Source organism: Athene cunicularia, assembly GCF_003259725.1.
Source record: "Athene cunicularia isolate RWA chromosome Z unlocalized genomic scaffold, athCun1 chrZ_part2, whole genome shotgun sequence".
Taxonomy (NCBI): Eukaryota; Metazoa; Chordata; class Aves; order Strigiformes; family Strigidae; genus Athene; species Athene cunicularia.
The window spans coordinates 21,527,819-21,541,616 of record NW_020799143.1 but is presented as its reverse complement, the minus strand read 5'-3'; the positions used below and the strand labels follow the sequence as shown (position 1 = coordinate 21,541,616).

General features: G+C 39.0%; 1 protein-coding gene across 2 annotated transcripts in view; it reads left to right on the top strand.

Annotated features, from left to right (window-relative positions):
* Positions 1–13,798, top strand: part of ADAMTSL1 (ADAMTS like 1) — a 217,249-nt gene that overhangs the window by 27,439 nt on the left and 176,012 nt on the right. The gene's annotated exons all lie outside the window — the stretch shown is intronic.

Here is a 13,798-nt window from a genome sequence, read left to right as displayed (position 1 = left end):
GGGGGAGGGGGAAGAAAAAAAGTTGTTTCTTTAAAATTGGGGACAAATTCTCATTTCTTGTTATTTCCATAGAAAACAGTGGTTCTGCAAATGCCTCAAAATCAGGAATTGCAGAGACAGGAATTTATTTTCAATCACAGCGTATACTTTTAAGACTTAGGAAAAAAGTGATCTTCTATATGTTCCTTTACTGTAAACATGAATCCAGACATATTAGGAGATCTGGGGGATGTAACACAAGGGCTTGCTGACTACACCTCTGCTCCCTCACTGAGAACTGCTTCATAATTTCTAGAGGGGAAAAGTCTTGGAGGTCCATGACAATCATAGTAGTAGTAGTAGTAGTAGTAGTAGTAGTAGTAGTAGTAGTAGTAGTAGTAGTAGTAGTCATTGTCATAGGGCTCTGCAGTATGTAAGTATAAATCACCATTTCTGGGCAGGCTCTCCCTATATGCTCCTCTTGTACTATTCAGGATGTCCCTGAAGCTACCCCAGTGGAACAGGAAATAAACTTATAAATTGCACAGTACTTGTTTTTCATACAATACCTTACTACTGTCCCGTCAGTAGATAAGCAATGGATCCTGCCTTAAGAGACTAACTACAGACTTTGGCCATTCAGACATGAAAGCCCCCTGTTTCCAGTATAGGATGCAGGGGTTTAATCAAGAGCACAACATTTGCTAGCCAGTGAATATAATTCATAAATAGTAAAATTTGGCATGGAATTAGCACAGTATCAAATGTGTGATAGTTTTTTTTTTCCTTTTCCAGGTCTCTATGTGATTGCTAATTAAATAAACAGTTTAAAATTTTAATTTCTGTGCTAGGCAAGCATTTTAAGTCACTAAGAAAAAGGCAGAAAGAGAGCAGGGGAAAGAAACTCATCCAGATTTTGTTTTGGCTATAAGCCTGTGCACATGAGTATTTCTACCCTGGCAAGGCTAGAAGAAAATGTCCACCTTTCTGGGACAATTTCTTGGTTGGTACAGTTTATCTTAAGTATTTGCTGTGTATAATTTCATGGCAGCATGAAGGAGGATACTCGATACTTCTGGCAAATGAAAACTGGCAGCACATTTTGGAACAAATTAATCCTAAATATTTCTCATCCTGGAAGGAATTTTCATAATGTCTTACATCTTTTAGTTCTGTATGAGGTGACTTTCAGAGCACTATATGAAAAGAGAGAACCCAGTGCATCTGCTTTGAAGAAATGCAAAGCCTAATTGCCCATTGATAAAGACCATTAGTATATGCAGCTAAATAAAGGAAAACAGTTTTCTATCCAGCTTTCATTTGCCAAAGTTATGTTAGTGCTTGTGTTGTTTGTTTTGGGAACATGTTTTGTGTTAGGCCTTTGCAGCTGTGATGAAAGAATGGAAAGTGTTAGTGAGAAATTCTGTTTTCTAGTGTTTTAGATGGCAAACATTTCAGGGTAGGGGCTGTTTAACAGTACATTTCATTAGAACAACTGGTCCTGATTACTAAGGACATTTACCATGACAGTGATGTAAATAAATATGCCAGTCACATAAGCAGGCAAGAGTTGTCAGCTGAAGTCAACCATGTGCCCTGGTATTTCATGCTGACAGCAAGCAGCACTGGGTCACTCTGGTGGCAGAATAAGCCCCAGGAAAATAACATTTTGCTAATTAGTTAAAGACTGGGCAAAGCATGACACTTTTTGTGCTCTTTGTTGGCATTAACTCTTTATAACTTCAGATATTCTTGTTATTTACACAAAAGGGGAGACCCCCTTTAAATGTTACAGTTGTTTGCTTCAACTGACTTTAATCAACCTCCCAGCCTAGTTATATATTGAGGGAAGAAGTATTTATTTTTATCATTCCAATGTTTTTCCCTTCAGTTTCAGTATTTTTTGGGGTGTGGAGGGGTGGAGGTGTGAGACTCCTCATCTGTCTCTTCTCCATCATGAACTACCATGCAACACTGCTGGTCAAAACCTGTAGAGAGGAAGACCACAGACCATTCCTGTTTTTCTTGAGAGCCAAACTAGAAAAAGTTGTGTTTCTGCAGAGAACCAAGTTTAATTAGCTACAGGGACACTGGAAATGCATAGGCAGAGCAGGTGGAGAAGCAATGCAATATGGTGTTTGTTCTCTTCCTTGGAATCTGGCTATTATTTGGGGCAGTCTGTCTACTGGAGAGCAGAGCTGGAGTTTGTCATCCAGCAAGGTGATTGATAGTACTCACAGACCTTCAATCAGGTATTAGTAAGTGTACATGTTGATTCAAGCAAACAGAGTAATGAATAGCTGAATGTTCATTAGATATCTGAAGTTTGTGTGCATTTATTTAATTTCTTTGTATTGGATACATTTTCACATCATAGAAGAAATTATAAATTCTCCTACGCTAAGTTCACCTGTTCTTGCCCTAAAAATATTATGTTTGTTCTAGAATTGTACTTTACATATCGACAAGTACTCCAGTAATATCAGTAGTGTTTTACTGTTTCTAGGCTTGGCAAGAAGGTAATTGGTATTTTTTTCCTATCACCTTGTAAATTTGTCATCAGTTTCCAGTAAAATGAGGTTGTAGGGAGCAGAAGAGCAGGATGTCTTAGAGTTTTGGGAATGATTTTAGCAGAAAATAAAGAAGTAGTCTTTCTTTAATCTGCTTAGAAACTACCTGTTACTAAAGCATGAAACAGAGAACAGTTTGTGTGAGTGTACAGCAGAGTGCTAAGCGGCTATGGAGGCCCATGGGTACTGAATCTGGGTTAAGGGCTCAAAATTTGAGATAATCACTCTTACCTCTGGGAAATTGTGTGTAATCTGCTGAACAGAGTGGAGCCTTTCCACCAATAGATGAGGGATGCATGTTTAGTAGCAGAAGAAAGTCAACATTAACATTTTCCTGACAAATTTCCCTCAGTAATGAAAGTGACAGAGATTTAAAAAAAAAAAAAAAAAAAAAAAAAAAAAAAAAAAAGAGGGAACATACATGAGAGTCACGATCCTAGCTTTGTTCAAATGCTTCATACTGGCTTTGTTACTTGCAGGAATGTATTTTTTTTCACCTTTTCAAATACCTCCCTTCCTTCCTTAATCTGATGGCTGCCTTTTGGTAATGCTAGCAAACCACCAGTGTGAAATACCCTTTCCATCAGCTCTGTTTTCTAAATTAGCTGAAGTACATGATTCACTAGTTCGGTTGTTCAGCCCACTGCCACTGCATTCTGCAAGATGAAGACAGTAGATCTGCATAACTGACTATCAGTTTTATTGCAGTTTGACTCTGCTGATCAGTAGAATAGCCACTGAGACATACCTTTGAAGGTTAGGTTTAATAAATTAGCTAAATTAGCTAAAAATAAGTCAATTTTATACTGTGTGACATTTTTCATAAGTCAGAAGCCCAAAATAAATTGGATTTATTTTATTAAGGAGTAATATTTTCTCATTTTGATCACTCAGATTATAAATTCACAAATCAAGCAACCAGTGGTTTGTGGCCTGTCACGATGATGGAATAGATGCATGTTATTCATGTTAGTTTAAGGTTAAATAATAGAGTAAGAACTCATTACAACAACACTGACCATCACTGAAAAGTGGATACATCAAATACTACATATTTTAAAAACAGTGTTTAAACTTCCAGCTGTATATACCTTTAATACCAGAACATTGTCTACTGTGGTGTTGCTGCTTCACAACTGAATTTAGAATATAATCCAAGCATGTGGCTGTGACCCCCTAGTTTCAGGCCACAGTCACAGACTTGTCTGTCTGTGCTAAGATCACAAGAGAACCTGGAGTTTTTCACATCTAAGTGATAAAAGGTCCTTTAAACTTTCTAAATTAAAATTACGATGGAATAGTTATTCTAGTTTTTGAGTTAGTTCATTAGACAGAAGCCAACATGAACTACTGCAGCTATTGTGCTCTAATCCTGGCACTACTGCGTAAGGCAAATTATGCCACTTTATGAAATGTTCCTGTGCAGTCAGAATGATAATTTTAAATCCTGTGGGGTTTTATGACTTCTAGAATAAGGTCTTTGCTATCTTACGGTCTGTAGAAAAAAAAGAGCAAAATATTTCTGCACAAAAGCTATCATAACTGCTGAATACATCCACAAAAGCAAATAGCGATCTAATGAAGCATGTCATGCTACTCAATGGGAGAACAGTCAATTTTATAAAATATTTAGGTCACCTGTGCTACCAGATGATTTTGGAGGATGGTTCTCATTGCCCTGATCAAAACTGTATCTGTATGCTAGCTTCATGTATTACTACAAATGACCTTCAGGTTACCTCAATAACTCGCTTATTGGCTTTAGTTGATAGCTGTAGCTGGTTTACTTTGTAAATGACATCCTCCATGCTATATTGGATGGTTTTAAACATTTGGAAGAAATTTTCAGTATATTTCATTTATAGATTCTTCTGGTTAAAGCTGTGCCATCTAGCAGCATTTTAAAATGGAAAATTTTATTCTCTTTACTCTGGGATTAGTCAATTCTGTAATTATGAGAACATTTTCTCATTTAATCCGATGGAGAAGCATTCCCATTTTTTGAGAGAGATTACAGTTCTAACTCTTCCTCATGGCAGAAGCAGTAAATCACAATCTTAAATTTGAGTCAAGACTATAAAAACCTGCAAATTTCAAACAATCTAGGTCAGTGTTGCAATCTATAGATTGATTGCTGATCATCTTTGGAGAACCAGTTAGTCATCTTGTGCGGCTGTCCTAATTTCTAGTTTTTGTGCCTCAGTGAAGTAGCTAAAAATATGTAAAATGCTTTCGTAGTGTTGTTTTCCCATGTAATCCATTCTTAGAGTTGCCACAGGGATGTTATATGTTGGCATTTTGGGTGGGAAACTGATCTGTGTTAGAATGAATGGAAGTCAGTATTGTACCTACGGATGAGTGATGGATGTGGTCTCCATAGATCTGTCTCTGTTGAGGAGTAGCCTGCCTAACAAAATGTCTGTGAAGCCTTCACTTGGATGATATACTATTTGTAAATCCAGGTTCACTGGCAGAACCCTTGTATATCCATAATTCTTTCAATAAAACTGTTCTGGGATTTCAATGAAAAGTAATTAAATAGGCCAGGCCTTTGCATGATGTGGAGTTTTTGTAAGCTTAGTTAAGTGATTCTCTAAAGCCCCAAGCAATAGATTGTACAGGAGAAAGCATAAGCATTTCAATGGATCTGGGCTAAAACACGTGATTCAGACCCACGTTCAAATCATGGGGAGCTTGGGTTACTGCTCAGCACATTTGTTTTGTAAAGACCAGCTGCAAACCTTGGATCCAGATCTACGCCAGGCGTGTTCAGATTTGGGGTAATAGTACTTTGGGGCTTGCAATATATTCTAGATACTATCTTTGTGGTATGGCAGGCCAGGTGAGATTTAATATTGCATTTTCTTTCCACTTGAACTGTGAAGACACCACTTGCCATTGTTTTGCTGAAAGGCACTTATTTAATTCTTGCATTTTTTCTGCCTTTCTTGGCCAGTGAGCAACTGAAAAACATTTGCAACTGTAACTGCATTCTGTGTATCTCCAATATGTGTTGTATGTGCAAATCTAAAGACACTCTTTAAAAGAATCTTAAGAAAATAAAAAAAATACTACAGTGACAGACATGAGAGACTAAATGCATGAAAATGAACAGTAGCCTGAAAGCACTCTAACAAATTTTTCTCTTTATTTTCCTTTATTTTTTTCACATTTGATTTTTTGTTACTTTAATTGGACTAGCCAGGCATATTTTATTGAGAGTTTAGGAAGTGTTGGTTAATGCCAGCTATTACTTAGAAAATAAGACTCAGTGGCTCTGAATAACAGAAAGAAAAATTCAAAAGCAAATATTGGAGTAATTTCTATTTTGTTCAGTAATTTGTACAGCAAAAGACCACTGTTTGCCTTGCTTTTGAGTAAATGTAATGCCCACCTTAAACTCCAAGGGTAGCAAAGGCTACTCAGAGTAAGAGCTTTGTGTGGCTTGGAGCACTGTTGGAACTGCAGCTGATCATTTTATAACATTCCCAACAAAATTCTCAGATCTCAACTGTTCCCCTCATCAAACTTCCAGAATTCAAAATTAAATTGTGACATGAGCCTAATCATACCTGTAGAAGGAAAGGCTTATCTCTGAGAGACCAGTAGATATAATAGCTTTCTTTGGGCTCTATGTCATTTTGACTGGGCTGCTAGAAATAGCCAACTTGGTATATCAGTAGCTGGATGACTAGCTACCTTTAGGTTACTTGGGTTATTTCTTGCACTATAGTTTACAGTATAAACAAACCTTTAGAAGAGATTGGATGGCATTCTATATGGAGCATTCAACACAACCTCAACAGTCATCAGGTAGTCAAAACCAAGTAGTTGTTTTGTACTGATATCACCATGATGAAAGGGACTTTGTTTTTGAGAAGCACTATTTACTTGTCCTTCAAATTCCTAAACAGTCAGTCAGAGACAGGTTAAGCGTCCAAAAAAAGGCACTTTTTCCTTTCTTCTAACACCATCTCTTTGATATAACATGTAGTCATATTACGTATGTGTACAGCCATGTTACATTATTTTGATTCGAGTAAATTTACTCTAGATACACAGCAGAGTTTCACAGAGTAAAGCCCAGTATGATGGCTTTTTTGTTAGTTGCTGTCATGGTTTAACCCCAGCTGACAACTGAGCACCATGGAACTGCTTGCTCACTCCTCCCTACTTCTGGTGGGATGGGGAGGACAATTGAAAAAAAAAAAAAGTAAAACTCATGTTGATATAAGAACAGTTTAATAATTGAAATAAAATAAAATACAGCAATAATAATGATGATGAAAATGAGGATAAAAAAAAAAAAAAAGATAAATAAAAAAGACAAGTGATGCACATTGCAATTTCTCACTACCCGCTGACCAATGCCCAGCCAGTTCCCCAGCAACGATTGGCTCCTCCCAGCCGACTTTCCCCCAGTTTATATACTGAGCATAATGTCCTATGGTATGGAATACGTCTTTAGCCAGTTCAGGTCAGCTGTCCTGGCCATGCTCCGTCCCAGCTTCTTGTGCACCTGCTTGCTGGCAGAGCACGGGAAACTGAAAAATGCTTGCCTTAGTGTAACCACTACTTAGCAACAACTAAAACACCAGTGTATTATCCACATTATTCTCATACTAAATCCAAAACAAAGCACTGTACTAACTAGTAGAAAGAAAAATAACTCTATCCCAGATGAAACCAGGACAGTTCCATAGTCATCCCTTTACATATTGTGGAGATTTGAACTCAGGCGGCAGCCAGACGCCACATGGCCAGCCCTTCACCTCCCCCTCCCCACTCTGGTAATACAGGGGAGGGACAAAAGAAGGGAATTTGTGGGTTGAATATCAAGAAAGAATTTATTAAATATAACAAGAGAACAAGAGTAACAATAGTGAATTCAAAAGAAAAGGGGTAAAATTCAACAGTGGCTTATTGAGCGGGGTAACTGCCCCCAACAGCAGCAGTACCGACCAACGAGCAGACAGGAAAGTAAGCCCGAGCAAGAGCCACACCCCACCTGGTCATGACATCACATGGTATGAAATACTCCAATGAAAATTAACCCCATCCTGGTCGAAACCAGGACGCATACGTGAGGGTCAATGTTCTTTATTCATAGAATCATAAAATCGTTTGGGTTGGAAAGAACCTTCAAAGATCATCTAGTATAAACCTGCCATGAACAGGGACATTTTTCACTAGATCAGGTTGCTTAAAGACCAGTCTGACCTGAACTTGAACACTTCCAGTGATGGGGCATCCACAACTTCTCTGGGCAACCTGTTCCAGTGTCTCACCACTTGCATCATCAAAAAATTCTTCATTATGTCCAATTTAAATCTATCCTCTTTCAGCTTAAGTCATTACTCCTTGTCCTATCAGTACTGGCCTTGGTAATATGTCTTTCTCCTCTTTCATATAAGCTCTCTTTATATATTAAAATGCTGTACTAAGGTCCCCTGGAACCTTCTTTTCTGCAGGCCGAACACAAAATCATAGAATCACAGAATACCTTGAGTTGGAAAGGACCCACAGGAATTATCAAGTCCAACTCCCTGTTCCTCACAGGACTACCTGAAACTAAAACCATATGACTAAGAGCATCATCCAGATGCTCTTTGAACTTTGACAGGCTTGGTGCCGTGACCGCTTCTCTGGGGAGCCTGATCCAGTGACTGACCATTCTCTCAGGGAAGAACCTTTTCCTAATGTCCAACCTGAACTTCCCCTGATGCAGCTTCATTCCATTTCCTCATGTTCTGTCGCTGGTCACCAGAAAGAGGTGATCAGGACCTCCCACTCTGCTGCCCCCCTTGGGGAAGTTGTAGACTGAGATGAGGTCACCCCTCAGCCTTCTCTTCTCCAAGCTGAACAAAGCAAGTGACCTCAGCCACTCCTCGTAAGTCTTGCTTTTGAGACCTTTGACCATCTTGGTCACCCTCCGCTGAACACACTCTAATACTCTAAAGGTGCCCAATACTGCACACAGTACTTGAGGTGAGGCTGTGCCAGTGCAGTGTAGAATGGGACAATCATCCCCCTCGCCCGGCTAGCAGTGCTGTGCTTGATGCACCCCAGGACACAGTTGGCACTTTTGGCTGCCAGGGCCCACTGTTGACTCATATTAAACTTGCCATTGGCTCAGCTCCCCAGATCTCTTCCCACAGGGCTGCTCTCCAGTCTTCTGTCCCCTAGTCTGTCTGTATAACCAGGATTACTCCTTCCCAGGTGGAGAATCCAGCACTTGTTCTTGTTAAATTTCATATGGTTGATAACTGCCCATCTCTCCAGTCTATCCAGATCTCTCTGTAAGACCTCTCTACCATCAAGAGAGTTCACAGCTCCTCCTAATTTAGTATCATCCCAAACTTACTTTGAGTACATTTAATTCCTGCATCCAGATGATTTATAAAAATATTAAATAACACTGACCCTAAAATTAAGCCCTGGGGAACCCCACTGGTGACTGGCCACAGGCCTGATGTGACCCTATTTACTGTAACTCTTTGAACATGACCCATCAGTCAGTTGTTCACCTAATGCATTATGGACTTGTCTAGCTGTGTACTGGACATGTTGTCCAGAAGGATAGTGTGAGAGTCAGTATCAAAAGTTTGATAAAATCCCAAAACCCCATATCTACTGGTTTCCCCTGGTCAACTAGATGGGTGACCTTGTCATAAAAGGACATTAAGTTAGTTACATAGGACTTTCCCCTCATGATCATGTCTTCAACCTCAACTCTCTCAGTCTTTCTTCATAGGAGAGGTGTTTCCGCCCTCTGATCATTTTTGTGGCCCTCTGGATCTGCTCTACCAAGCTCAATGTCTGTCTTGTACTGGGGACCCCAGAGCTGGATGCTGTACTTCAGGTGGGGTCTCAGCAGAGTGAAGTAGAGGGGGACAATCACCTCCCTTGACCTGCTGGTCATGCTTCTTTTTATGTAGCCCAGGATAATATTTGCTTTCTGAGCTGCAAGCCCATGTTACCAGCTCATATCTAATTTTTCATCCACCAGTACCCCAAATCCTTCTCTGCAGGGATGCTCATTATTTATGCAAAAAGTAGGTCTTTGGTGACCACAGATCAGTACACATGTTTTTATTTGCCTACCCAGCTTCCTGTGTGTGGTGACTCAAGCTGGTGTTTTGCGTCCTGGTTGTTTATTTTGTTACTCCTGCAGAAAGAATATTCATATGATATGATAAATTTGCCAGGGAAAGTTGGCTTGTCTATCCATGTTCACTTTTCTTGTCTCAAAGTTAACTATTCTTGTAATACTTCTGTTGTTCCACTATTTCAGTAAGGTGCAGAAGTCTGTAGGAGACAGTCTCCTAAGGAATGAAAGATTTTTACAGTTGAAATGTCAAGCTGCATGGCAAAACATACCAGTGCATCTACAACTTATTGTGGCAGGCAAGGTGCTTATTAACGAAAGAGTATGGAAAAATGTTTATGCATAATTTCAATTTATTGTAAATTGAATAATCTGGACATGAAGTTGGGCAGACCTGGCAAGACAGTTTGAAAAAGTGAACTCGTAAATTCAATGCAGTCATGATATGTCCTTCTTGTTCATAACAATCTGGTGTCCATGGCCTTCCCTCCTGTTTCCTTTATGGAAGAAGGGATGTGCTTAAAAAATAAGAGTCTCTCTTTTCCACAGAGGACAAACACAGATACTGTACTGAAGATGAGGGGGGGTCATAACACTGTGCAACTTTTGAGAAAGAGGTAAGAGGAACAGGGTAAGGAAAGAGAGATGCAAGTGTTGCTGTGTGTGTAGCATGGCATCATGCCTTCTGGCACCAGGGGAGGGGGAGGGCTCATGCAGCCTGCCTAAGACCTCACGGGAGGAGGAAGGTCCACAGCATACTTTTCTCACAAGTATAGTGCAGAAACCAGAACCTGTCTCAGAAAAGTGGTTATCAAAGTTTGTGAAAATAAAGATGAGCTAAAATTGTCCAGTATTACATAAATTTTCAAATCCCTGTAGTGAACAGTTGCACCAAAATTCACATCCACAAAAATAACCCACTTTTGATTCATAGTTGCTTGCTTATTTGGAGACTTGATTCTTAAGAAAAGCATTTCAAACTTTGATGACTGCTGAGAGTGGCAGGAGTTGATGAGACACTCCTCTGCAAATCTCTTTCATCATCTTTGGTAATTACAGATAAAGGCAATTTTGGCATAAGATTGCTATTCTTTCTGACATGGATTATTGCAAGGCTTCAAACTCTAGCTGAACACAAATACACATCTACTTCAGACCTTTGAGGGGGGGACTTGAACTAAGTCCCTCTACAAACTGGAGCCTGGAGAAATAAATACCAGGGTTTGGGGATGTTTACATTAAAGGAAGTGAATAATTTAATAGATTAAAAGTTGTTAATATTTTTCAGAAACTTTACTAAAAACAAGTGACTAGGTTTGAAGAATGAAACGTGATTCCAAATAGCTTGCTTTTCTTTCATATTCACATGCTAATAATTGCCTGTCAAGCAAAACCCTCAGCTACCTTTTTCCTCCGCAAAATCCCCTGCAGTATGTAGATAACAGAGAAGACTAGAAGTACCTCTTACTGCTCCCACTCTGCGTGCTCTCAAAGACGAAGTTGCCATTTTGGGTGACTTCTGCCTTTTCCAACAGGCTGTATCTACTCCGTGTCGATGTGAGTTCTCATTTATACCCTGCAGAGGTCAGAGGATATGTGGTGACTGTATCATCTCATAACATGGTTTTATTAATCCGCTGTGGTCCTTTCTTGCATATTAAATGCTTTGTGCTATGGCATTCTGCAAAGAATCCACACTGAGATATGGGACCTGTACCATTAATTTGAACCCTGCCTAGAGGAGAAAACTTAGTCTGGTCGCATATCATGCAAGATGCTGTGTTTTTCACTTTAACAGGATTAAGTTCACAAGATGGTTGCTATCTATTTTAAGCATAGACAACAGAAACAGAATTTACTTTTTAAAATCAAAATGTATGCCCCCCAAAAGCTGCTCTTTAAATTTTATTTTCAGACTCTTTTTAGCCATCTTGTTTTCTACAAATCATATGGATTTGAATCCCAAAGTAGATACTTGAATTTAAGAAAATCTGGAATATTGTCCTGAAGCAGCATAGATCTGAAACACAAAGTATTCTGCAAATCTATTGTGAAAATACATCAACTCAGGCTAAAAAGGTTTGCCTGCTTTTGGTTGATGGGTGATAACTGGGAAACTAATGAGCTTAAACAGCAAAATCCCAAATATAGTCTGGGAGAGGGGACAAGGGCAGTTTTGCAAGAGTGGGTCCTAGTGTTCATGAATCATCACAGCACTAGCTGCATCCAGAATTCCACATTTTTTCTGAACAACCCTGACCATTAGCCAAAGGAGTGAAATTGGAAGAAAAATCTGAATAGTTCTGTTGCACGTCTAATCAAAGTACCTATTCTTTTCCCTAATAAAAAAAAAAAAAAAAAAAAAAAAAAAAAAAAAAAAAAAAAAGTGGTTTTTCATTTTAAAACAGACAACATGAAGAAACTGTGAAAAGAAGAAGAAACTGTGAGGCAGCTGATAGAAATTTAGATTTCCCTGGCAGTGCAATGGTTCTGAGGTTAATTGCGATAATTGAAACTGTGATAACAGCAGATCTGTGTAAAGCAAAGAGATGTCTGATGGGTTGTATGGCATTTCTCAGAGACAGATGGGGCAGTATCAAGCTTGCTGAACAATCTATCATTCTGGTGTACAAGGCCTGCACCAGGACAGCTTACATGCTATATAATACTTTTTTTTCTTTGCTACTGATTGGTGTAAATCAAGAGTATCTCTACTGAACGTAACAGTGTGTAAACAGCTCTGACCTGCACCACAATATCTCTATGAGCTTGTCTATACTCTTCAGGAATGACTGGGATAGTGGGGGAGTTGCTTGGGTTTTCTTTTTTTGGTTTTAAGTTCATAACATATTATGAATATAATTTTTATTATTGTACTACTAAAACTTTTTTTTCTAGTGTTAAGATGCTCTGTGTACACTTTTCACTTCTGTGCATGTTTGCAATGATCAAAATTTACTTGTTAATCATAAAATGTTACAAAACCATTGGATTAATCACACTCCTATTATGCTTTAGCAGCATTCTTTATTTGTCAAATGCTACACAACTAAATATGTTGTCTTTATGCTTACATTTCTTCTGAAAAAGTAATAGGGTTTATTTACTTGTCTAACTTCTTTTGTGATCATTTATGCCACTGTGATATGTTTGCAAAACTGTTTTGATTTTGTACTCACAAAGGTGTAGATGACTACTAGGGGAATTTCACAGTTAAGTCTTGTGAATAAAGATGGGAAAAAGGATGCCTTTAATAAGTTAAAGAAAATCTGTTCAGTTAGTTTTAGAGTTAACTCAGTATGGAAAAAGATTTTTCTGTTTTTAAAAAATGAAGGAAAAAAGAACGACACAAATACATGCAGATGCTGTCCTTTCTCTTGGATAGTTCAAAATGGTTTGGATTTAAAAATTCAGTCTTGGCAGGCATTTAGTTCTCAAGGAATGTGTGCTTCTGGCCAACAGAAAAAAAAAAAAAAAAAAAAAAAAAAAGGGAAAAAAGTTGTGAAATTAAAAATGTAAGGAATCCTATTATTTTGAAGGATAATCTTTAAAAGCCAAACCCTGCACTCTGATTTGTACTGAGGACCTCCACAAAATATGTGGTCTGAACCTATAAAACACATGAAACTTCACCGCAGATCAAATACTCGGAATGCACGCTGCTGAGTGTTAAAAAGATATCTGGGTGTTGACCTTTCTTCTGGGAGCCCTGCCAGAATCAGAGCTGGTATGGATCTGCTGTGGGGGAAAAGGAGGAGAGCCATGGAGAGCACACGTCAGGGCACGTGCTCTTCTTGACCTCTGCTGAGCCCAGCTGCTCTTGGGATGCTGTTCTGCAGCAGGGATCAAGGAGTAGTGAAGGGCTGGTGGATCGAGGGGGTTTTTATGCTCTCCTTCTGCCCTCATATCAAATTGGGATAATTTCAGCCTGTCATTTCACGCTGCCATAGGCAACCTTCCTTCCTCCCAATGCGTTGTTTGCTCCCCAGCCAGATAAAGCCCAGCTGCTCTGTGTCTGTGCTGATGTGTGTGCCTGGGTAGACACAGAGCTGTGCCCTTGTGAAATCATTGAGTAGCTGGGAGACATGGGGCATTATTTATGTGATTCAGATGTTGATTTCCAACTAAAATCTATGACTTC